Below are 27,531 nucleotides of genomic sequence, written 5' to 3' on the forward strand. Positions count from 1 at the left end.
GCTATATGCTTCTTTAGAAGAAAACATTTTGCAAGATGTCCTCCCTTTTCAAAGGAAATACAGTTTATTCTCAATCTCAGCTAAAAATACTACAGTCCCCACAATCCTAGAGGGTCACAGTGATGTTTCTCATTTGCTGTAACAAATGAAATGTCTGCCATGCCCACAAACAACTGTTGATGATGAGAATATATGCCACCCTAGTATGAAGCATTATAAACGCAAGGTATGATATTTACAACATTGTCATTTAAAATCTAAGCAATGCAAGAAAGACAAGTTATAAAGAAGGTAAATTTATGGCTTGAAAGTTTGAAAAGTTAACATAAATGATGAATAAAAGGAACTGCTGTAGACAGTAGGATGCGTAGATCCTTCATCTTCCTAAAAAGTGTGCACAGTCTTGTACCTTTGCGTTTTTCTTCAGTTTTAAATGCAGTTTCTGCACTGAATCAAATGTTTTAATCATGAGTAATTGTCGACTGATATTGATTTTTCAGAGTTGATATCAATACTGATTATCAGTAGTGCATGTGACTGATGACCGATATATAGAATCGCTCTTAGTAAGACAAACAAAATGCACGTAATGTGAAAAAGTAAAACTACATGTAGCTCTAGCTCTGTCAAACAACACAGAGCAACACAGTAGCAGCAGGAAACAGAAAGTGATGCTGCACACTCCCTGTGTCAGTGCCACCCAGGCCTCAATGCTGATTGGCTGGTAGTTATGTCACATCAAGCCAGTCAGAAAGTGCTGTGGGCAGGACATTAGGTGGGACTGTGGAGAAACAAAAATGGAGGGAAACAGACATCTTGCAGTGGAGCCTAAGTAGCACACCATTGAATTTATTGATTTTGACTGATTATTGGTTGAACAAAATGCTGATACCAGTAATCAGCTAAATTCCAAATATTGGCACCAATAATGGGCCAGGCTGATAATTGGTCTACCTATGGATTAAAAATGTAAATCAATAAAAGGATTTTGAGAAATGTTAATGGAGGATTTATAAGGCGAATTTACTTCTGCAGTCAGAGCGGTTGAAAAAGTATGAAAGGCATTCAACTGTGACTGAGATCCCTTCTTCAAGCTGACTCACACCAGGTGCTAAGATACAGTACCCTTGTTTTAAACGGAACCAAACTTTGAGGTCAAGCGCACTGAGATCCAGGCCGGAGTCTCTAATGTGACACTCACTTTGTAATTTGGGTCACTTTGATTAGCAACCCCACCCCGTCACCCATCAACAGAAACATCTGTGTGTCAGAAATGTTGGTATGTTTACACCTCACTGCTCTGCAGAGACAAGAGGATATATACATGTTATTTCTTACAAAGTTGCAACAACTTCTAGCCAGGATATACTCTATATTTCAGCTTCTTTAGTCACTTTGTTGATCTTTGTGCATGGAGGTTGAAATGCAGAAGTAAAGCATAACAGCAATGTCAATCAAACAGCACATCCCTTGAAGACATTAGATCCCCACTTCTAATGGTTTATTTAAATAATTCCATCTCAAAGCTACCCTGTTTTTACGTGGGTAAGACTAGACTAACCATATCCGAACCCCCAACCCAAAGTTTTACAGTGAGGCTGCTTTGTTCTTGTTCCTTCCTGCCACACAGCCACAAACTGGATGTTTTCTTTTTTTCAATCTGGAATGCCTCGGCCTCCAGGGAATTATCTTACAAACATTTAAAGTCAGCTTTACTGAAGAGTCTTGGAAGTGCACGACTTCTGGTTTAACTGTTGTCTAAGTGAACGCAGATGCCAAGAAATATGTTTTGTGTTTAATACACTCAACAAATTCCTCAATTATGTTGTCAAGCTCAGTCTGCCCACACTGGGAAGATTATGAACTGGCTGAATGTCAAATCATTTTAATAGGCAGGAGAAGAGCTTGGCAGACAAATGGGGCTGGGCAATGAGGACTGAGATCATATCTTCATATCTTTAAGCTAAATTGAAATACACAATATATATTTCCATATTGTTTCTTTATACAGAAATAAAAAAAACAAAGTTCTAAGTCAAATCCACACAAATCAAATACCAAATGTCCAAAAAGGCACTTTAAATAAAAACTTTATATATAATAATATATTTCCCAGCCGAAATATTCATTAGCCCAAAACAAAAATGATTGAGACAGGGGTAGACAAGTGAGTCCTGTCTTCTACATGATAGAGTGACAGTTTTGGAGTCCTGTAGCCTTAATGAGTGCTTGAACAGCTGTTTTTAGTTTAAAAAGTGGACATAAAGATCCTTAAGAGGTAACCTATGAAGAAAAATGCATGCTCTTTTAGCAGAGGTACTTCAGTCATCCACATGTTCCATGTCTGCTAGCTATGAAAAAAAAAGCAATGAAACAAATTCCAAACTTTAAGACCCCAAAACCTGCAAAACTAAGGCCTGTGTTTTAGAGAATGAATTCCCATCAATGAGAGAAAAGTAGCATAAAGCAGAGATTTAACATCTTCATGTTCCTGCCCAGCCCCTCTCTCTGATCGACCAACCAGACAGATGAGGTCAGGAGAAAGACTGAGGTAATGGGGAAAGTCACTGCTAGGTGTTCTTCTGCCAAGGTCAGTCTTAGAAATAAGGCTGGCTATGAACCAGACCAGCCCACTGTTGGGGAGATTTTTTTAAATATATAAAATGTTCCTCCTTTGGATGATGACAACCATAAATGTATTAATCAAGCATAAACAAAACATTTAAACCTACCAGGAGCTTCCATGAAATCCTTTCATTAACAATTGTGTAAAGAACTCGCAGAATTGTTGCAGCTGTGTGTTTAAAAATGAGGGGAGACACTGCAAAAAAGCTCAGTGTCTTTTAGAAAAAAGAACCACCCTATCATGAGGCTGGCCTGTGATTTTCAAATCTTTACCTGATTTGAAACGTGAGAGACCACAGAAAAAAATGTCATCCTTAACAGTTTTTTATTGTTTTAATCCTCAAACAAACAAATTATCTGATTCTGTTAGGCCCCAAACCCCACATTTGTGGTTTGTTTAAACATACAGAGTCCACATACAAAAGATCTCACAGAAACACGTGAACAAACGAGACTTCAGTGGGAAAACAAAAACAGAGGATGATTGGTGTCATTAGCTGGCTGCTGGCATATTGTAGTTAGAAATGCATGAAATTATTGGCATAATGTCTGTGTCAGCAGATTTTAGGTTATAAAGTCAATTATCTGTATTGGCAGATATTAAAATGTCTGCCGAACAAATAAATGCATGGAGTTTCATGCAGGACCGAGACCTACAGTCATGTGATTAACTTTGAGGTTTGTAGGGCTCAGGATTCAGCATGCCACCCCCACTTCCCCTTGATACATATTGACACCCATATGTGTCATATGGCAGCCAAGGTCAAGCTCAATTGCATCTTTGTCCAGGCCTTATCACCCAGGTAATACACCCAGAGGCCACTGGCAGTTTGTCGGCCCTTGGGACATCCACAGCATGAAGGGGTTTCACGGCAACCCTAATACCTCCCTACATAGTACCCTAGGCCCTGCTTGCTTGCCACGTCCACCCCTAACTGTGCCCTAAAGGTGTTGACTTGTTATTTTTTCCACAGATTATCTTCCCATGCACCTGGTAATATAAAGGACATCCAGAACACTACCTGGGTTGTGTCAATCCTCACTCCCACCTAACAGTGCCCAAAGGCAGCTTACTCGCCATTACACGCGTTACATCAGCCTTAATTTTTGGCCTCGTCGTGTCTAAAATATATGGACAGTACATCAGCTTAAATCTTTTTCTTTGTACATCCTCATTCCTTTAACTTTAAAGTGTGTTTGAGGACTTTTTAGAAATTTCAATGTGTAAACTACCTTTATCTGTAATGATATCTCCATCAACTGGAATTAATTTGTGTCAAATAACAGCAAAAATCCAGTATCTCGTATCCCTAACTGGGATTTGTTTTGCATGAAACACCATAAAACAACTTATTTAATTGCCTTAATTTCACAAGCTCATCTTCTTTTTCAACATTCCTCTTGCCCCATGTCACAGTTGTGTTTACATTTGCTGTCACATTTGTGAGCTGTTAAATTATGCAGCATAGCTTTTATTTGCTATAGGAGGCATTTTGTTGGATGGGATCATAAATATTAAACATGTTTGATTTTTAGAATTCAGGACCCGAGAGGCTCCAAACAGTTGGGAGCAATAAAACGATCCTATTTGCACCACACTTAAGAGTTATTTAGACAAATAATCAACTGCAACAAGTGAACTATATCGTCAAAGTTATTCTATGATAAATACAGTGAAAAGAAAAAACAGAGGAAGATATTCCAATAAAAACAAGTGAAGTCTAAAGGTTTAATACCAGCAGCTTGCATGCAAGTTTAACAATCATGATTACATTATTCTGGACTTTTGGTCTAGTTTATTGTCGGCGCCACTGTGAGAAAATGATGATGTGGAATTACATATCTATTATTATTTCTGACAATGAAAGGAAGTTTGATATATAAACTAAAATGAAAAAACATCCATATTAGCTTTGGCTATTTAAAGCATGTTTTTGTTTTTTTACTACATTTGCAACACATTTGTGCTGAGGTTAGCTGAAACTTGAGCTTCATCTGAGTACATGTAAAATGTACACATGCTGGGTAAGGAGGCATTGCTTGTTTTTGCAATCAGTCATCTTCTTATTTACTACAATAAATTCAGACTTTTGCAATACATTTCTTGCAAAGGCTCATATTGTGCTGCCAATAAAAGTATGAATAATTATGCAGCCCTTGCAACAAGCCAAGACTTGGGTCACAACCCTTCAAAGTGTAAGTGTCAGATCACATTCAAAATCAGTCCCACAACTGTCTAGACTGTAGCAAGAGCAAGTAGTTCAGATTTTGCTCTTTTTATTGATAGCAGAATGAATGTTTTGGTTTGGATTTGTAATCAGGAAATACTAAACTTGACTTGTAAATTATCAGTTCAGGGCATGATGATCTTTCCCATGTGCAGATTTCCCCCTGCAGACTCCCCGTCTTGTCTTCTCTCTCTGAACTCCTCTTCCTCTCTCTGTTCGTTTACCATCAACCCTGTCTTTTGTTATGAGACCTGGCGTGTGTTTTTCTTCGCGCCTCGCTCAGTTTCAAGTGTTCCTCTCTTCCACTGCCGTTCAACAGCTCCCCTTTCACCAACACTGAAAGGAATGCAAACACACATCAAAAGAGGCCCTCTCATTTTGAAGATTTCCAGGCTTTGCTCTTCTTACTTTCTTCCTTCCTATCTTTCAGTCAGTGTGATCCACATGCTGGTAGGCTCTCTTTTCCTGGCAGCACACACACTCACATACACACACACATTTACGACACACACGCAGAAGTTGAGCTCACAGACCGCTGTCCCGCTCTGTGCTCGCTTGGCAAATGTGAGACTGATGGAAAGGGGAGGTTTTCTGCCCCTATGCCACCTGCAGCCCTCTCTGCTCAGGTTTCTGATGATCACACTCATGCAGGTCAACAAAACAAGCAGCAAAAGCCAAAATATGGTTTTGTTTTACATATTTTTCTCTGCATCACAGAGGATAAGTTGGCCTGTTATTCTTTTAAAAACTTCAACTTCAAAACCAACAGGGATTATTTTACTCTTTGTTAAGTCTTTCAGTTTGGGGTGAAATTAACTCGAGTTTTTGTTGCGTATACTTCTTTTTCACTGCTTTAAAAAGAAATGTTGCTCTTCTTGTTGGGTCTAATCGAGTCATGCATGTATAATGGTAACCGTCAGTGTTGCAGGTAACTTTTTGTTGCCTTCTAAAAGGAAAATCCCAAGGCTTCGGCACAGTTTCTGTTTCTCTGTTATGTGTTGGAACATGTTTGTATACCAGGGGAAGGCAAACAAACAGTTGTCAGTGTGCATGCATAGTTAACTAATGCAACTAATAAGAGGATGCTCATCACACCATGCAAAATGTCCAAGGGTTTGACGCCATAAGTCCCTTTTGTTTGACTCAGGTGAGTGCTTAGAACACTTTCTCAGCCCTGCCACAGCTGGAAGGGGAGCTTTGGCAGAGCACATATGCACATGACATATAATCAATCCGCCGTTCCTCTAAATGATGGTGAATAGCTTTCACATTAGCATGATGCTGAGGTTGCATGCTTACTCTTAATTTGAGCTGACTGGATATCCAAAGTCAGCTGGATAAAACTCCCAAATATTTTAAATTTAAGATATGTTTTCAGTTGTGCGTCATACGTATGAAAGGAACTGTAGCCTGGCCCAGTTTGGCACGAGTGCAGGCCAGCAGGAGGGTCATGCTTCAGCATGGTAAGGGGGGACAGGTCATTGTCAAACTCCAAACTGAAATATGACACTGTTTTTACACAATTTCTGCAGTGTGCAGTGGCTTTTGGTTAAAAATGGACTGCATTCTTGGAGGTTTTAGCACTTTTCATACCAAGTTGCTCTACCCTTTTGTTGTGTTGATTTTCAGTTAAGTCCACTTGGCCTTAAGTGTCAAAAATGACTCGCCTTAGCTTAACTTCTAAAATAAAGCAGCTTAACAGAATTTTAAACCCTAACTCTTTTCTGCATAAAGAAACTCATTCATTGAAAACTTAATGAATATTTGGGTTTGCTTTCTCTACAGTGCTGAAAGACTGCATTAAATCAGTGGATATTACTATCTTTTTATTGCAACGAACCTATCAAGTGTTTTTCTTTCTATATTATTTTATTTAATATGATAGTTGTGCATGCTACAATCTTTCATTATTGTAAACATGGTTTATTTTTGCAAGAGATACATGTACAGCCAAAACATGCAGCAGAAATCAGCTTTGAATGTATTTTCTTAAAATGAAAGGGAAGCTTTTCAGATTGCATATTCTCATTTACTTTAGAATAAAGAAGTCAACTACAAACACTATGTATTCTCCTTTTAACAACCATCACTCCCACCCACACTGAGGCTATCAAACACCATTTAATCATAACATCATCTACTTTTAATGAAGTAGAAAATAAAATATGAAACAAAAATAGGATTGAGAATGGAGCAGATTATTTTTGGCCCAAAGACGTTAACATTTCCCATCGTTTTTGTTTTTTTCGTTTTGCTGATCCACAAACTACTTCAATATTAACCAGTAAGGCTGAACTATTCGGGAAAATAATCTAATTCTGATTCCCCCATAATGAACACTGTCTTTTGTAGATTAAACTAAGGCTGAACAATTGTGAAAAAATATCTGATTGAGATTATTTTAACTCATTGCAAATTTGATTTTGTTCTATTGAAGGGAATGATGATTTGATGTTGTTCTCATTTTTAATAAGACAAACATACAAATGTTTGCATGATGTGTGGAGCAGTGGTTCTCAACATGTAGGTCGGGGCTCATAAGTGGGTCATGAAGCTGTTTCCAGTGGTTCACGAATGACTGCCAGGAAAAACCATAGACTGTAGAAAGAATTGGACAAACCCCATGTGATGTCAGTCGTCTGCTTACAATAGGCAGACTCAAACGGCTCTTGAAGCCAATCCGTGGAGGCTTCCATATTGAAATCGCGGTCTCAACCGAACTTTGGATCAACCTAACCGCCTGCCCACTAAGCGCAACTTCTTGTCAGCTTGCTAGCTAGCATTCTGGTTGACAGAAACGGAGCCTCTGCCTGCCAAGCTATCTGTCAATTATATGAGACGTGCCAATCAGCTTTCATCCTAAATATAATCCAAACGATCGTGGTACAAACCCCCCCCGTACAGTGGGAGCACAATAAGACACTAGCTAATGAAACACGTTTGGTGTTTTGAACCAGGCTGTAAACCAGTTTATTTTGTGTGTCAAAACCGGCTGTTTAACATGTGTGCAGACGGGACTTCCGGTGTCCCTGCAGCCAGCCTCAAGTGGACACTTGCGGTATAGCAATTTTTTGCACTTCCGCATTGGCTTCATTTTTTAGGACCGAAGGTTGCGGCTTGGGAAAAATATGGGGCAAAAAGTTTATGATGTATATTTTTTGATTGTGTTGAGCTCATATGCAATCATAGAATACATTTGTATTGATTCTTTGAGGTGCAGTCCCCACCATGTAACAAATTCTACAAATTATTTTGCATTTCCCAGTTTTCAAACCAGAGTGGTTCCATATGACCGAAGTCATCCTAACCTTTTTTGTTAACCAATAGCTGCCTTTCTGTCTTTTTTAAGCTCTCATGCTCTACAAACTAACCAGAGAACGATGACTGACTTCCTTTGCTCTCCACTTAAATAAAAGTAAGAGCCTTTTTGGTGGAAACACTGTGCGGAAGGGTGGATGAGCTCCATTTACAACACAACAAAACCAAAGGACAACATGCAAGCAGCACAACACTGCATGCAGCATCATAATGTTTTAATGTCCTTGCTTTCATAATCTAGGGAGACTGAAATTGAGACTGGATTAATCATCCAGCATTAGTTTTTTACATGTGATCATAGACATTTTTTTGTAGTACACTGGTACACATCAAGTTCAGGTTGGGAGTCTCAATTGGATAATTCAGAGGAGGACGGGAGGAGTCATTACAGTGATTAATATGTCTAACTTTAAAACAGACTGAAGAACTCCAGACCTGTCCTTCAAGCTCTGAGACATACAGAAACAATCCAGTACAGCTCTTAACCCTTTCTCCAAAAACAGCCTCAGAGAAATGCTGGGACCGTCACATCTAATTTACAGGTGGACAGGTGGGGGAGCAGAGGGGGGTCCACTCGGACTTCTTCACTATATCCTTCAAGTATATGATCCATACAAAATACAGCTGTTTTTCTCCACTCACAGCCGGCCTTTAACTGCCTTGGCTCAACTCGGTGCGTTTCTCCGAGACAGTTTCATGAGAAGCCTTTAATTTAACTTACCAAATGTTCTAACCATGTGAGCTCCTTTCACTTACAGGCACTTCCTTCTTTAGTAAACACGGCTCATTTTTAGTCCCTGTAGCTATGGTTACAGTCCAGTGGTGCTCACTGATGGGATTTCTCAGTACTGTTAAATATTTCTTTGAGTATTAATAACTTTGAGTTCAGTTAATCTCTATTCTGTGACCAGTCTGAGCCGCACTCACTGGAAGGTCACTGCAGCTGAATCCAAACAGACATAACCAGCACACCCACACATATACACACATACACTGACTGTGCACGATATTTTGAGTGGCCTCAGGGTTTGAAAACACCAATGCAGTCATGCTTTATCCTCCATTCTCTCAGGGAACAACTCTACAGGTTGAAAAATCATTGCATTGAAGTGTACTGCATATGCACTTTCCCCAGGGCCACTTAGGTGGCCAAAAAAAAAGACAAAAATGTGCAAAGAGGATGAAAACATTACTTACAATCTTTGCTAATGTTATCCTGAGTTGTGAATAGGAAATGTAATGCTCTGCACTTTCATGTTGGTTATGAAATGCGCAAAAGCCTTTGTCTATGTCATGTTTGAAGTGAAAACAGCCCATGTCTTGATATGGCTTTTTCATAATAAATGCATTCAAACAACTTAACCATTGGGGAACTTTTATTATGAAGAAATGGTTGGAAACAACATGTTTACTATTGAAGAAACTGAGATTTCGCAGGGCTACTACTGCAGCAAGTTTATGGAGTTACAGTTTTTACAGCTACTTCTTTGACTACGATCGGAGCCACAGCTTGCTATAGCTTTTTCATAATAAAAGCATTCAAACAACATAATCATAAAAACTTTTTTCATGAAGGATTCATAGGAAACAATATGTTTACTATCTAATAAATTGAGCTATAGAGTTGCTACAATTAGTAGTGAGTGAATATAGTTATTACAGTATTACGGCAGCTGCTTTGACCACGATAAGAGCCACAGCATGCTTTTTTGAATTACTACGGGCACAAAATAAGCGAGTCATGAATTAAAACACCTTAAAGCAGTTGTTTAAGCTGTTTCAATTGAGATGCAAACTGAGAAACAAATACTATATTGTTTCATTCTGCAAAACAGTATTCACTTAGCTATTTCTGTAAAATGAGTCAAATCCTGGATCTCTCCACCTGATCACCTGAAACTTCAACACTTTTAAGAGAGCTGCCAAATCCACATCAATGCCCTAGAACATTTACAGGGTTGGTCTCAGGTATGATTCATGTGGACTTGCGTTTGAACTTGCATGAGATTTTCATAATAAAAGCATTGAAACAACATAATTATGGGTAACTTTAATCATGAAGAAATTGTTGGAAACAGCATGTTTACTAGAATTACTTCAGATTTATTAGGGCTAAAATGACAGTAAGTTAATGGAGTTACAGTGATTACAGCTGCTGCTTTCACTACGATCAGAGCCACAGCTGCTTCCTTGAATCATGTTGCTCTAAAAACAAGCGTGTCATGAGTTGAAACCCCTTAAAGCAGTTGTTAAAGCTGTTAAAATGGAGATGCAAACTGAGTTGATACATTCCAGCCCATAGCCTGTGTTATGGCCTCAGACAGACATAAAGAGATGCTCTACAAAATGAGCACAATTGCTTCATGCTGCTGTTATTACAGAGATCACACTCGGAGAGGAGAACAGAAGTTTACCGGACTGCTTTGCAGCAATTTGTATTCATTGTCAACAATGACACTAGACCAAAGCAGGGTAGTATGATCAGTGAACATGTAGGTTTACCTGGCTAATTTAGGATGGCCTCAAATTAGCCTCATATAGCAAGGACATAAATGTTGTGTACTTGGGCATGGGACCTGACTTTGCTTCAAGAGGTGGTCTCAGGTATGATTCATGTGGACTTGGCCATGTTATGCAGCAGATGTGAATGCAACCATGCATGACCAGGGTGCTCAGTATGTAGATCCATAAAGGCAATTCTTTTTGTTTTGTTTTGTTTTTTTACCTTTATATTTGGGCTCATTTTGCATTTATTATAGAGAACACTATAAAGGAGCCACAGGTTGGATTTGAACCTTGGCTGCATGCATGTATGGGGTGCAACCTAACTACATGGCCATCTATGTTCTGGTAAAGACAATTCCAACATTAAAAGTAGGTCAGAGCTGCATAGCACTGACTGGTTTTACCCTCTGAGCTACCAGTTAGATCTGGCAGTAGGGAGACTGTAGTTTGTGTTGTTAAAACGATAAAAACATCCATAGTGCCTGGCAAGATGGACTCCATTGTCTGCAACATGAACATATGTTCATGCAATGGATTGCCATGGCTGTCTGTGTCTCTTTTTCATAGCAGATTTGCAAATTTGCCAACACAGCCACCTTCACAAGAAGTAACAGTGCTAAATTGAAAGCAGACTGGGTAGAAAGGGGAAGGGGGAGCAATCCTGCTTGGGCATGGTAAAAAAAACCAAACAATCAAGACTAAGGTGTAAGCTTTTTGTCTGTAACTAATCACAGTTATGCAGTTCTTTTATTCACCCATCAATGTGGCTAGTAGATAGAGCTATTGGTAGCATTGGTATTGCCTCATAAATGCACCACACAATGGAATTTAAATGGGGGATGACGGTGCTGCAGTGACCTGTGTCATGGCAGTAGTAACAACAGTGATGGTATTGATGAGTTTACCGCCCACTTCTGCCTTCACCTGCTACCTTTCTGCTTTAAATAAACTTTTCACGTCTAAAAAGTCCGACAAAAATGTGCATTGATTCATCACAAAGCGATCCATATTACAAAGAGCATGTTTATGTTGACAGACGTAACACAGAAATGGACGGCACCTTTCAGAGGGCAAGTTCAGACGAGGAGAGGGTGCATTCTCCGTGGGTGAATCACTTGTCTTTGGAGAAACATCTCCTGCAAGGACTTAAAGCTCGGGTCTCAAAGGTCATGAAGAAGATTGTGAAAGGTCTGACAGCAACACATTAGCCATTAGGCTGATTTAGAGTCTGAAACAACACCACTACAGGCTGTCACACATGTAAAGAGCCAGCTCATTCAAGCAGGAAGCCGAGTATTGCCACAATATGTGTTTCTGCGCCAGTATGCAGTTTTCTATAGACACGCCTTTTAAGTGCTTCCTTTGGCTCTGAAACTCATGGAAATTAGAAAGTAAGGGAAATTTAACCCACTGAAATCCTTTTTTTTTTCTTCCTGTTAATGTCCTCCACTCAAACTGCTACAATCTGCAGGAATATGGGGACACTAATCCTTAAACAAACCCCAACCGTCCAGTGGACTGCAGAGGATACAGAGTAATGAGCAACTAACAACTGATGTAATAAAGAAGGCATCTAAAACAGCAGAGAAAAAGCCCCATGGATGAGTTCTTACCCCACCCCTGAACCTGACCTTTCCTGCTAGTAAAGGCAATATCCTGCCATTGATCTCTTCGTCTCCCTCAACCAACAGAAAACAGATGTGGAGCTCCAGGCCTACACTCAGTCTAGGGGGAGGAATCCAAATGGATGCAATTGGGGGTTTGCCTTCATGGATAAAACCACTACTGTGAATGAGCAGACACTGAGGCACGGGTGGAGAACAAACTTACAAACTAGCAGATGTAGGTTTGGTTACAGGAAAAGCAAAAGGAATTCCTGCATTTTAACCCTATTTTTTGGGATATAAGAAGAGAGTTCCTAGAAATTCTGCTCCGTTAAGTAAATTTAAATGGTCGGCTTCAATATGGAAAAAAAGAGACTCATTGACCATTTGTCAACATAACAGTGAATTTCAGATCTCACCTTGTGACATGTGCTGACAGCTGCTACCTGAAGCTCCCTGTTAACACAAACACAGAGACACACTGACACCCCTCGTCTTCAAAGAGGCCCCCCTCCTGTCACCAAAGGCCTGTGATCTGACTCGGCCTGTAGCAGCAGCTGGCTCATGTGGGCCAAAAATGCACAGCTATAGACAGACAACGCTCACAAGCACTTCTACTGGAGGGTTCGACTCACCACAACAGAGAGTTACACCACAGGGAGACCTGAGGGAAGGTGATGCCAATGGTGATTTGGCCTAATCTTTTTTAGCGTGTTCCTGCATGCATAAACACTCGCATAAGTAGCTGCCGGGGCTATTGACAGCTGAAGCAGTGGAGAGTGAGTGCTAACAACACATTTGGGATGAATGACCCCCGTCCAAATGCTTCAGAGAGGAAACCGGCTCGACTCAGCAGTGTGCAATGTGTCACTAGTGACAGCTGTGACTTTAACACAGACACACAAACCTCCAGTACTGGGTTACAGGGTCAGGTAGGTGTCACTCAGCTGTGAGATGTCAGCATTATTGATATAATAGCTGAATCCTGCAATACAGCTCTGCCAGTGACTATACCATGTCTTCTGATGTGGACGTTCACAATAAAAAGCACTCGAGAAAAACAACTACAAACTTATATTGAGAAGAACTTGATGGAAATAGCATGTTTATCATCAATATGTTTTAGGCACATAAATCCACCATTTGTACTTTCACTGTCCAATGATTGTTTACCTCACAGTGGCATAGAATTTCCAGGCTGTAGTTCTGTTTTTATCATTTTAAATACATGCACAATGCGCCTTAAAAGCAAAACTGATGAACATGTATGTGGATTTTCTGCTGTCTTAGCCTCATTTTCTTTCCTGGAATCCCTGGCCTTCCCACGACCACCTGTTGACACTGCAGAGTTCAACTCAAGAGCAGCCTGACGTTCTGAAGCCTTGCATGTGAAGCAACCAAGCCAAAGATGGCACTGCATGTAAGAGTGTGGTTTTCATTCCACTTTCCCTTTTGATGAGCTGATTGCAAAACATGAGCAAACCTCGATTTGGCCCAGAGCAAGAGACAAGGGAGAAAAGAGAAAGAGGAGCCGGTGGAAGCATAAAACAAGTTAAGAAGAAGAAGAAGGAGGAGGAGGAGGAGGAGGAGGGAAGGTTTCGGAGCTTGTTGCTAAAGACAACCACATGTCTCTTCATCCGAGCTCAACTCCGACTCTGCCTCTCTCGTCTCCGGCTTCTATCTGAGAGGAGACTGTGGTTTGGCACTGAGTCAGCACGATTTTGGAATGTAATATCTCTCATCATATGGAAAGAGAAGAATAAAAGAAACCCAAGCAACCCGGCCCATGAGGCTGAAACAGCTTCCTATCTATGGGAGGACCTATAGTGTAAATCATAAGTCGCTAAATATTTGACCTCTCCCCTTTGAATACAAACCCCGAACCGCAGCACAAACACATCCCGCCTCCCAGTCCTCTCTGTATTCAGGTCGATTTGGTCATCATTGGCCCTTACATGGACCCCGAACCGCCTTTGCATCAGATAAGAGCCTCGGGGCAAACACAGCAGACAATACGCCATTGTCTGCAGGCCTGTGTCACTTTATCTGAACGGCTCAAAGTCACAGAGAAAAGCCTGCAGGGTGTTTGATGAAGAAGTGATAATGATACAGTGAGAGGAAATCATGAGCTTTCACCTTTAAGCGCAACGCAGCTGATCATCTGTTTACAACAGCGAGACAAGAGATAGTTTACCACAGGGGTGGAAGCATAAATGAGCTCTACTATCCCCAAAGATGCCAACTTACGCAACTTTCAGTGTCTGAAGGCCATGTTGTCTGCAAACCACAATGTCTAGGTCAGCAAAGGGCTAATCAAAAGGATTTTAAATGATGTGTATAAAAATGTAAATATCTTCAGAAGCATGAAGACATTTGAACTTTTTAATAGGAATGTCAAATCGTTGACTAACTGCAGCATTTCAATGAGAAGATGCATTAAATCACATTTTATTTGCATGTTTTACATTTTCTTATTTCACTTTTTGAAACACAATTCTTAATTCCATACTGACAACGTCAAGCAACTTCTAACATGTTCTTGATCTGTAAGTCAAATGAAGTCAAAGAAATGTATATGATGTTGACTTTTAGACTGATTATTCTTGTGCTAAAACAGTGTGGTCTAAAACCAATGACCTAGAGCACTTTGGTGGTGACCTAATCAGTGGTTGTCTAAATTAGATTTGCACATACTAAGAAGTATCATGATAAAATACATATAACTACCTAGCTGACCCAGTCACAACACATACAGCCACCCTAGAGATTTGTCAAAACCATCAGGTCAGTGCAGTGGATCAGGCCCAGGAAAGTGTGCAGGTGCCTGTAGAAGCACAGCAACCACTCCCCGTATCCAGCAGCTGACTATTCCCATCCTTTCTATCCTGAGCACATCAGCATTAAACATGACTTCGCCAACGATATCCAAAAATGCAATGAAGAGAAGTTGTCACAGAGGAGTCCAGCTGACACCTCTGGCCACACAAGAGTGGTGGACCAAGGACTGAAAGACTCTGGCTTTCTGCGTGCTCAGATTTTGTGAGTGCCGCACTGCCATGCCCAGAAAGCCCACTGCCCCATGTGCAGGAGTGCATGTACAAAATGACTCAATGACTTCTACTGATCCTGGTTAATGTGAGTTCATGTTTAGTTTTCTTTCTCTGTTGAAGTAACCCAGTTTAGTTACCAATTATGATAAGAAATTTTCCAAAACTATTTTTTTTATGCTTTAACTTTGTAATTTACACCACCTAAAGCTTACTATACAACTTTTTTAAATAGGAGAAAAAAATGCTTTCATTTTGAAGGAAAACAAGGAACTTCTGGTCAGTACATTAGCTACTTCAGATAGAGTTTATCACTTCCAGTTTGCCTGCACTTTGGCCTGTGCCATTTCTGGTGTCAATGGAAGTAACACTGAAGGTTTAATTTTGCTTGATTTTCATCAGTTTTTGTCACTGCTGTTAATCAATCTGTGCACATCTAGATAGACACAAGTTATCATCAAACATAGCAGCTGGTGTGCTATAATGGTTTGTATATATCGGTTCTAAATTTGTTATGGGTGTTATGAACTATAATCATCTGTATTGGTATTGGTAACTGCCAGAGAACAGCACCTCAGTGGATGGAAAACATATCGGTGCAGTGGAAAAGAAATTAGCTACTGCAGGGCAACTGGTTGTGTTATTTTACAAACTTTTCCTATTACAAAACTTTTCATCTGATGAAGAGTAGAGGAGCCATCAAACTTAAGTTTTCTGATGTATGACTGACCAACTTTATGACAGTGAATTCACAGAAAAATAGTGTCCATTTGTCTTTAAAAAATATCACCAATAAGCTAACGCCACCTTAAGACTTTAAGTGCTGCAAAAAAGTGAAGGCAAACAGAGCCAATCCAGTGCATTTAGGATAAGAAAAACAACCCGTCACTCTCCATTGTCCACAGAGTTTATCTTGTGTAGAGATAATGAAATTAGCCTCCCCACCCCCCCTCCTACAAATGAAGTGACCTCCTGTGACCTGGCCGGGTTTCCCCATAAGACCCCCGATCTCCGAGCTCCATTGTTCCTTTGTGAAGCCGTAGACAATGATTATGTTACTGCTGAAATGCTTTTGGGAAACCGGGTTTCCGATGAGTCAGGGTGTGAGTTAAGGAGTGTGTGAAGAGTTCGGCCAGGAGGTGACGGGAAGATCTTTGGAAAGGCGCTGGTGATGACACATTATGTATCACACGGGGGAAAAGTACACTTAAATAAACTTATTCTGTCAAAGTGTTTCAACATCTTAGAGGTATTTCAGTCTTGAGGCTCTTCCTCAGAGAGAAGCATAAGGGAAGGAAAGATGGTTTTGGGATGTTACATCAAACAGTTACGTCATTTTGGCAGCAATTTTAGTGTTATTCTTATTTAGAATACGCTTTAGTTGTTTTCATTTCTTATAGTCTTTACTTTGTACTTAAAAATGTAATGCTTAGGCCCTCCTAGAGCCCTTTAGGGCTTTTTATTTGTATGTTTCCCCTTACTTTGGCAGTTATCATGCTAAGATGATGATATTTGACTAAGATGTTCTTTATCTAATGAATTTTGGAATGTCAGCATCCACACTGTGTTGACAGACTTTTCCACTTTGTAGACAAAAAAACCCCTCCAAGTCTCCCTCCTGGGGCCCTTTTAGGACACAATGACTACCATTAAAACCACTTATTTTCCTTCTACTGCCATTGCAATACAGAAATAAGAAATAAGAAATCATGTTAATTCCTCTGTAATTCAGTCATTCAGAGGTAAAATGACTGCACACGAAAAATAATGCTGCCAAATTTCACAATTTTTCCATGTTTGCAGAGAGGCATTGTGGGAGATAATGACCTTGTTTGAACTGATATGATATAACAGTGACTATTGGCCATTGGAATCAATTATTTCAACCGAAACTACTTTGGGTGTTTTCTATGGATGTCAGAGTCTGTTATATATGTGTATTGAGAAATTAGTGTGTGTGCATGTGTGCGCATGTGTGTGTGTTTGCGCACAAGAGAGATGTGGACTGTATAATCAACAATTCTCACTGTATTTTCTTTGATTTATGTATTTGAAGTGAAAAGATAAAAGATGATTAAAAATCCTCTTTCATCACCATGACAATGTCTGTATCATAAATAAAAGTTTTGGAACTAAGAAACAGTCAATCCCTGCAGAGCAGAGTGTAAACAATGCAGCCATGTGAGTCTACTTGTGCAGGTGTGCCTGCTAAAGTGGCATTATGTAAATAAACTGGCATTTAAAGAGTTAAAATTATTAAAATAAGTCACATTTGCTATACGTGATGAGGACTAGACTAAGGACCAAAAAAAGTTTTTTTCTTTCATGTTTATTATTCTTACATACATATCTCCAGTGTCCTTTAAAAAAGAGGGCCTGAGGGTTAAGAACATTTTGGCCCAGTTTTACTCCTTACATTTAGTCATTACTTTAAGAACATTGTCACTCTTTAAATGAACATAATAAGCAGGATCAAAACTTGAAAAAATTGTTTTTAATCACATTAACATACAATAAATACTTGAATTAATTTGACTACTTACACTTGAATGTTGGGTTTTTATGTGTAGTTTAGTATTTATTATACATATTGCATTATTAGCTGAGTGACCTTGTTCAGTTGGGTGATAAAATGTTCTGCTTTTGTTTTCTTAACTAACAGGACAAGATACAAAGTTTGTAAGCACTTGCAATGGCACTTGAGCAGTCGAAGAGGACCCTAACCCTGCAGTAGCTGTAGCCAGTATCTTAGCTTAATGATTTTGGAAAATAATGTAATTGCAATATGTTTTACTATTCTAAAAATTTAAACTTGAATGTTGCATGATGTGTAAAGTATAATAACTTAACTGCAAAAAAATGTATTCAACTGGTATTAGTGTGGTACAGTTCTCATAAAACTGACGCTTTAGCTGCATTAACACCAAGCTCTTCCCTGGCCACCATTGTTTACTGGCTTGCAGTACAGCTGCCATCTTGTTCTCTTTAAATGATGCTGATTGGTCCAGTCATTCTCTGACCAGGGGCAAGCATTTCAGTTTGAAGCTTCGTAACAGGGATCAGCCTGATGACGGACATGGAATCTGGACGATTCATCAGGTTTGCAAGGTTAAGGGGTCCCAAAAGAATCCCGTAAACAAAATGCACTGTAAACATTACTTTAAAAACCCTTTCTTTTGCAAGTGTTTCATCTATAATCAAGTACCCCAAGTTTTGAGTAAAGAAAATGTCTTTTAGCCCAAATCAATGTCTTACAACAGCTTCTTTTGTCAAACCAAACACAAAACTGTTCGATAAATGGCAAATAAAGCTGCAATTTAATAGAGGAGCACATAAAAAAAACGATATATGGCATTTTTGACAGCTATGGTTCGGCATTTTTTCTAGAAAATTAAACAGTTATAAAGACTTATAATATTATGGTTGATCAGGTGATTAAAGTCTTAACCTATTAAGTCAGGAAGTTCGTAAAAATGTTCAAAGCAATTTCCCACATCCCAGCCTGAGACCTATTTTATTTAACTGAAGCAAGACCTCACATTTTAGACACCTAAACCTGAAAACACTCAACATCTTTCCTGGAAAAGCCTTTAAATGGTTCTTTAAAAATCTAAATAAATGTCCAATAATTCTCTTTTACATTCATCAATCACTGCAGCCATGGTTTTAAGACCGTGTTACAAGACTCCAAATACCTTTAGCCTGAGACGATTTATTTCCACTGTGATTCTAAGTTCCTGCTTCAGTGATTGATGAGGTCAATCGGTTTGTAATGAGCATGTCAGTTATTTTACCGTACAGCCCTTAAAACAGCTTGTTAAATGCACATCAGTCTTTTTGTTTTTGTGTGAATGCGGCCTTTTGACGGAAAATAACCTCCGTTTGTGTTCTGGGAATTGAGTACCCACTCAGAGCTGCTCTAGTGAGAATGAGGGGAATCATGAGTGCCCCCCCCCCCCAAATTCCAACTCTTCCCCCCCTCCTCTCCCAGATATGATGTGAGCCTTTTTAACCTGACACACTTAAAGGAGAAAGAACAAGATGCTTCAAAACAACTGGTGTTAAAATAAGTGGGGATTGTCCTGCACCGTCCTCTGCCATAAGCAGAGCAGGCAGGATTCAGTGAAGGGCTCTACACGTGAATGTAAGTGCTCATCTCCCGCTCTCTCCATCTGAAGAGCTGGGTGACTGAGAGGGATCACAGTGGCATCACTCGACACATCGCCGCCTTTTACAGGCCTCTAAACGGCCATTAAAGTCCCATCAATTTAAACTCTGAGCATCAGTTTGTTTCAAAATAAAACAGACCTCCACTGTGGACTCCAGATATAAATATGGATGACAACATGACAGCCTGAGTCCCTCACAGACTGCTAATGCTGGATAAATATTCATTAACATGAATTATTATTTGTAAAAGTAAATTATTGATCAAAGATACAGACATTTGCAGCAGCCAATTCTCAATCTTGTGCTCTTTTGCATTCAAAATAAACCAAACACCACTGTTAACATGAATGCATTTAAAACACGACTTTACAGATGAGTGCTGGAACAGTAATAATATATTATTCAGGAAACATATCAACAATACTGAGCACTCTCTTTTTATGCTTTTAAACAGCATTTTAAACAAAAAAGCTTGAAGATTTTCTGAACCTAGCTTTTTGTCCTGTTCAAAACACTTGCAAAGTGCATAATTTTTTTGAGTTTTAATGGTAACCACACAAATTTTTTATTGTTGAAATAAAAAAAATCATGCAGCACATTAATAGTCTAAATTATCTATAAATCAGAAGAAAAATACATTTATTCTTGGCCTTCGACCAACGTCTGACCCAGAAGTGGCATTACTGCAAACATACTGCACATCCAAATGTATTTTTCACTATCTAGCCTAATGTTTAAAAAAGTCTGAAATAGGGGGGTAACGGTTTCAGTCATGGCCCATGTCTCCGTTTGGGAGCCTTGGTTTGATACGGGTTTGGTGCAACAGTAAAAAATCAATCAAGAAGTCCTGAATGTGTGTATCTATGTTTCCTTTATTTATCATTTTGGCAGTAGTGACACTTCCTGTGTGTTAAATCTGGAACTGTGTAGGGGCAATTTTAACTAGCTTGAAGGGTGCATATCATATCGTATCGCAGCAGGGTTGGATATAAAAGTGAATTCTACCCCAGTGCTTGTATAAAGTGACAAGGGCAGTAGTCTGGTTCAGTATCCTTAGGCCTGGTTTATACTTCTGTATCAAATCTATGCCATAGCTAAGCCATAGTGAGCGCGGCATTGTGAGCACTACATACTTGCTTGTGTCGCTCTATAATGCTCTACATAAATGGTAGTCGGCAGCAGGATTCTAGTCCTATCCTGCTCCTCTGTGCACAGGAAAGCATGGTAACTAAACAGAGTAAAATGTTGGAGCTGAGGTCTTGAGCAGCAGCCGATTTACTGCAACTATTGCAGAAAATAGAGAGAGGAGATCTGAAAAGATGGAGGGTATGGCTGCTGAATCAGATGAGGCAGAGGATGGGGGAAATTTTGCGCTTGTTTGGCCGCTGAGACCAAATGAAGGATGAGGATTTTAGGTGTCTGCAGGTAGGACTGACATATAGAATATTAGACCTACAATAATCCACAGGAACCTACCTCTCATTTAATTTTACATCATCATAGGGCCACTGAACAAACTCTGTCTTGTGTCTTTTTCCTTCTCTTCCAAGTGTCTGTATTTTCTCTTTGTCTAAAAATCATTTCTTTGTAGTGCAGGAATTATGTTCAATGTATGTAGAAATTTTCTGACATTCATTTGGAGCCTTACTGTATTAACTTTTTTCTCTTCCCAATTGTTCCTTAAGGCTGTCCCCCACTTCCTGACCCCAATGGACATTTGTTCATCATCTGATGATTTGATTAATCGCTTCACCTTTATCACACCCTAGCCTGTAGAAATTACTCAGAGACCGTCCCTCCTCCAATTCTATCCAGTGGATCGATCGCAGGGGCGGAGGTCTACAATGAGGCTGCGAGGTGTCAGGCAAGGCAAGTTGGCTTCGGTGCATGTGTTCAGATCTGTGTGTGCTGTGTAAATTTCATGAAGAGGTACAAATCAAGCTTTGTCAAGCTGTAGGCTTCACTTGCCATGGCTAGACTTTACAATGTAAACGTACTGATGTTTTTTGAGCAGTCTCCTGGGTGGAATGAGCATAATGCAAAGATTATTAATGCAATCACAACTTAATGCTGATATGACGGGTGACAAGAAATTGCTTCTATTTCATGTGCTTCTAGTTTAAATGCCTATGGTTGCAGTTATTGCTGACTTTTAGGGGAAAAAAAAGATTTTTTCTGTTTGATTTTGTGACAGTATCACTGATTTGAGATTGCAGCTACAGTAAGTTCAAAGCAGGTCAAAGGTTTACACAGCAGCAGCTCTTCTCCATCTACAGTCAGCCACTAAATTCCAGTGCAAACCATTTTCTAAACCTAACCGCAGAGACCTCAGAAGTCCTCCCCACACCGCACCCTACCACAGGCTGCGTTTTTTTTTCCATCGTGGACCATCGTGAGGTGACAGCCTGCTCAACGGCTTCATTGGTACAGTTCAGAGAGGATCACAGTGGGATGGGACGGGGCTGAAGTCTTTCTGCCTTCTTTCCCTTCAACTTTGGAGTTTACTCAGCAGGAGTGGGTGGTTGAGGTGGAGGGGGAGGAGGGTGGTGTTAATGGGGGTGCTCCTCCCCCTCCTTAGAGTCACTCAGACTTCACCCTCTTCACCCTCTCCTCTGTGTCGCTGTACGCTAGACTTCATCGGTATTTGCTTTCAAAAAAAGCCGTCCCCCCTCCGCCTCCTCCTCTCCCACCCTCGTCTCCTCCTTCTCAGCCTTTACACCCCCCACCCCACACATCCCGTCACTCCTTTTCCAGTATTTGGTTCATTAAATTTTCTGCAGACTTCCAGAAAAAGACACAAACAAAAAAAAGGAACCAGATCAATAAAGTGAGGCCAGCGCACGGAGGCGATGTGTGAAAACGGGGGCCGCAGATGCATACATCCAGGGGCTGGGCTGTGGAGATGAAAGTGACATGACCACTATGGGTCCCTTAACGCTGCGGAGCGAAGCCCCCGAACGGAGTCTGAATGAGCTGAATAGGCTCATCCATTCTTTACTCCTTTCACTCTCTGTGGGCCTGAACTGTTGGAACTCTTCATTCCTCACAATGGCCAAATGCACTAAAACTTTTTCTTGTTTTTCTCATGCAAATCAGCCCCAGGACTGACTGGGGTTGTCATCATGTGAAGCGGAAAACACACATGCAAGCAGTCTAACTTGATTAAACATCACCAGTGTTTGTAACAGCAACTCTAACGCATTTTTACAACATTTACGGGTCTTTTTCCATAAAAGATATAATAAAACGGAAAATTTGTCTTTACTTTTAATATCACTGAGACACATTAACTGCGATGAAATTAAGGTCCGGGGTGTCTTGAAATAATGTGTTTATAGGGATGCACAATGTGGTATTTTTGCAGATATTTACTGATTCATTTTAGCCAGTACTGACATTTATGTATGTAGTTCCTTTATCATTATTTACATGAAGCCAATTTGAACCACTACAGATATCATGAGAATAAAACCAGGCATCCCAATTTTTTAAATTGTACATCAACCATTGTCCAACTACTACAGCTGAGACAACTCATCCAGTCTCGCTGCAGCCAAATTAATGTAAAACAAGGACGACACTGCTCCTAAGGTCTTATTTCAGCCTAAAAATCTCCCAACCAGCTCATTAGACAAGTCAAAAGTCATCTTGACCTTGTGACATAAAACATTTCACCTTTTTATTGCTCCCTTTGCCTGTTTCTTTGAACTTTTCCATCCATAGCAAGTTTTTTTTTCCAGAAGTTAATGGTGATACCTATCAGAAGTTCCTTACTTTCTCTTCAAGTAAAGGCAGTTTTTTTCTTAAAAGGAAGTAAAATAACCATGTCAAATAAAGATAATTGTGATTAATCTCAGAATTTCTGCTGTTAATTGTGATTAATCTCCTTGTTGTTGGAGAATCCCACTATTTTGCATTTTAAACTTCGTTTCATTTTGGATTTTTGTACTGTCCTCAATTAACAATAATTTACTGCCTTTGAAAATGGATCTGCTTTTATTTTGAAAGGAAATAAAGAACTTCAGCTAAATTTAAGGCTTAAAACAAGAAATAAAGAACTTGTTATGGATTAAAAAGGAAATAAGTGAACAGTAAAAGGTGAATGTTTGATATCATGAGATTCAGATAACTTTTGACTTGTCTGTGAGTTTTTATTTAAAGTGAAACTAGTCATCAAGATTCAGTGGTGGACTTATTTTACATTACTGTTGCTGCAGGGAGACACTGCAGTAGTTCAGCCATAGTGCACTAAAAGGAAAAATAATGCATGTCATTAATGCATTTTTTTTAAATGTTGCACTCATTATGGATCTTATTATTTAATGCATTAATGCTGACAGCCCTGAAAATAACCAAAGCTGTAGAAATTACACAGCAGAAGCTAGAGATGCACCAGTTGTCAAATCAGAGCCTGTAGAGATGTTTTCACACCCCTTAGTGTTATTAAAAACCACACATGACTACAGGAGAGGAAATGAATCTAAGTCCTGAGGTCCCAGTAAAACCCACACAATAAATACCGAAATCAGCTAAATAAGAATTTATAAGAATAAATAAGAGCAAAAGACTAAGTAAAAAAAACTGAAACGTGCATAACCACATCACCACATACATGCATACCTTCACGGACACTTGCACACACAGGCAAACACACAGGCAAACATGATAAAACTGTGAATAGTGCAGGACAGGAGATTTGGTGCAGGACTCATACCATGTCAACGTTTTCTCTCATATTTGATCATCAAAACAGATCAGAGTTTTTCCAGCGTGTGACTTCTCCTACCTGATAAAATATCTTGTTTGATTTTGCATTTAGTTCAGTGTTCTAGATGCTAGCACTGGGCAATTAATCAAGTTTAAATTGTAATCACACTTTAGGCTTCACTAAGTCATGAAAACGAGATAATCATGATCAAACAATTACTGTCCCAAAAGCTGTTTTGCTCTTTTGTCCATTAGTTCTGCCATGTGTTAAATGTTTAAGTGTTTGTTGTGATATTTTGACCATGATAGCATTTTCTTGCTCATTTAATTTTATTGCAAATCATTATTTTACATATTCATTTATTGTCACTCATTTTTATCCTGTTATTGCACCTTTTTCAAGGTGTTATGTTTGGAAAAAGCATCTAATGAAGATGATTTAAATCAATAAGTAATTGTGTTTAATATCCCCGATTTCAACTGCAATGAAATCTGCATGATTATGATTTTTGCCAGAATCAAAGCTATAACTTACACAGAGAAGCACCTTCACCAGAACTGATGCAACAACCAAGAATCATAAGACAAAAGTGAGTCATTTTGTACATGCACTCCTGCATGTACCCTTATGTATATGTATAAAGAGAGACAGAATAAGTACCTTGAAGCCGACCTCTAAATCATGATTTCAGACAGGGATGCACAATACTACCAGCATAATTTCTTCCAATATTTACAACTGATATTGGCTGTAATTATCTACAAGTAAGTTAACAGCACCTTGAGGTAAGACCAACAAACCTAGATAAGACAAAGTCTATCCTTGTTATCCTCATTGGTTAAACTTTAGAGTGTGTTTTATCGACTGCATCAGCTACAATGAATTTGTTTATAATGGCATTTAAGGTGTCGGCAAAAATCCAGTATTGTGCATCCAAAGTTTCAGACCATTCTGGTTTTGTCGTGCAGCACTCATTTAGATAATACATTAAAATTGTACATTATAAAATACATCTCTTTGACTTAATTTGTTTCAAATTGTCAATAAAGAACTGGAAAAAATGCAAAGTAATAGAAAATTCAGCACAGGATTTGAATGACAATCAGGATTATTTAGCAAAACTCTAAGGCTGATCTTGATTTTAAGGACTACCATTTGACAACACTACCACAAAACATCATCCCAGGAGCTGTTCCATTCTCAAATGTGAAGCAGCCTCCTCTCAGTTAAATGTAGGCCAAAAGAACTAACAAAAAAGTGGGGCTCATAAGTCCACACATGAGTTTGGAGATCATTAGCAGCCTCTGTTAGATAGGAGTAAAAGCCAACAGCAAATATAGCTGCTTAAGGGCCCCACAAAGGCGTCAAGTGTTTGTTGACTGCTCAGGCAAGAGAGCAAACAGTAAACTTTGAATCTTTCAACAATAAGCACACATCTCCCACAGACAGTCCTGTCACAGGCGCTAATGTGTCCGTGCTGCTGCTGCCTCATGTTTGTTTCTTTTTAGCATTAAGAGATTAAAAAGCAAAGTGCTGCTGAAGTAAGGAGAGGTTCAATGACTGAGTAGGGGACATTACAATGACACTGAAGCTGTTTCAGATGGTTTGATGCAAACTTTGGAAAGATTAAGCTTTAAAAAGTTGGTTTCTTGTTGCATGAAAGTGCACTTTCATTAAAAGTTAAACCTGCATTTTTTTTCATGGGTTTTATTCCCAGATTTAAGCAAACTACCAACGTCACTGTTTGGGTGTCTTTGTTTAAATTTGTGAAACATTCAAAGACATGTTTTAGGGCTTGGCGCCGAGCTTTCCGATCACATCTCTTCCCATATGGATCAAGTTGCAGGACAAAAAATTTTTTGGATTCCTGTGTCAGATAAGTTCAAAGTGCAAATGAGATGTGAAGCTGCTCTGAGCCTCATCTGCCGCTGACACGCAGAGAGAGGAAAGAAGGAGGAGAAAGCAGCACTTTTTTTTTTAACTGGAAGAAGTGAAGTGTGAATCAAAGCTGGAAACATGAACAAACAACCGAAAACGGCGAAATTAAGTGACTTCAACCAAGCACAAAGCTGTCAGCATCCTTAGAAAGTTTCCTTACCTTCTCTGTTGTCTCTTTTACGTCCAAATAGAGCTTCTTCCACTCTTTATGTCCGAGGAAAACTTTTGCCTGGAGTCTGATTCCTGTAAACTAGCGCAGCGCTGGCACCACCATTAACCGCACGACGCGTAAAAAACGCGAAAACTCCATGAACCGAGTCAAAGAAAAGTTTGGAGAAGTTTGCACGGCATTACCTCCCTCTTCTATCCCAGGGAGTGTTTCAGTGCGGAGCACAAGTCGAGTCGAACTTTTTCCAACAATCCATCTTCTCCAGGAGGTGCATGCGCTTTTGTCTGCGTGTTTTACGCGCTTTTAGCAAACTACCATGGTGCGTAAAAGCGACAAAAGTTTGTAACTAGAGGCGGTTTGGCTTCACTCGGCAGTTGTAGCAGAGACATGCGGTGGTGTTGAGATCTTCAGGCTGCTGATCTGTTTTCAATCCAACCCCCCTCTTCTTTCTCCTTCCCCCCTTCACCATCTCCTCCTCTCTCACTCCCCTCGCTCCCTGGTGAGTTGGGCCATTTGCTGTACCAGATGGGCCGGGCTAACTCCATCCAGCAGTTGTGGAAGGGGTAAAGTTAGATAAAGTTTCGTTTATTGCTCGATTTTTCACGGGATTTGCAGTTTAGAAACCAGATAAGAGCCAGTTTTGAGTCTCAGGAGTATGGTGGCCCTTTAGGGCAACAGCAAAAACGTTTTAAAAAATGCATTTGAAAAAAAAAAAACACATGAAATGTAAAAAAAAATCGTTAAACAACAAAACATTTAATGAAACATGAAGACATAAGACACAGAACATTTGGGGAAAACATTTAAGTGAATGCAAAAAGGATTTCATGAAACACAAATTTTTTCTCAAACAGACAAACATTTCAGGAAATAAAAAAGACGAAGAAAACTGTCGTTTCAAACCTTGAATGTTCAGTGAAATGCAGAGATGCAATGTTGTGAAATATTAAAAAAAAGTGAAACAATGATGAACATAAAAAATGATGCTGTCCATAAAACTTTGAAGTGTTTGATTATGTGCCTTAGTGTTATGAGACGTTTCATTGTTTACTAAATGTTTTGGTATTAAATACACTTTTTGTCTTTTTCTTTATATGTTTCTTTAAATATTTTCCCGCTTCAAAAAATTATGTTGAATTTTATAAAATTTTGAATTCATTTCATGATATGTTTTTGTGATTTTGAATTATATTTGTAGGGCTGTCAAACAACTTAAACT

At 39.4% G+C, this 27,531-nt stretch overlaps 1 protein-coding gene across 2 annotated transcripts in view; it reads right to left on the reverse strand.

Moving 5' to 3' along the window:
- The window catches only part of gli2a (GLI family zinc finger 2a), a 118,420-nt gene extending 91,698 nt beyond the window's left edge, over positions 1-26,722 (reverse strand). The window contains exon 1 of one of the 2 annotated variants that reach the window (XM_041807687.1): positions 26,498-26,722. The gene's annotated coding sequence lies outside the window, so the exon portion shown is untranslated. Of the gene's footprint in view, positions 1-26,303 lie in introns of both variants that reach the window. The other variant, XM_041807686.1, reaches the window with a different exon arrangement.
- Between the last annotated feature and the right edge of the window lie 809 nt (positions 26,723-27,531).

This window comes from Cheilinus undulatus, linkage group 15 (assembly GCF_018320785.1).
Source record: "Cheilinus undulatus linkage group 15, ASM1832078v1, whole genome shotgun sequence".
In the NCBI taxonomy this organism is placed as follows: domain Eukaryota; kingdom Metazoa; phylum Chordata; class Actinopteri; order Labriformes; family Labridae; genus Cheilinus; species Cheilinus undulatus.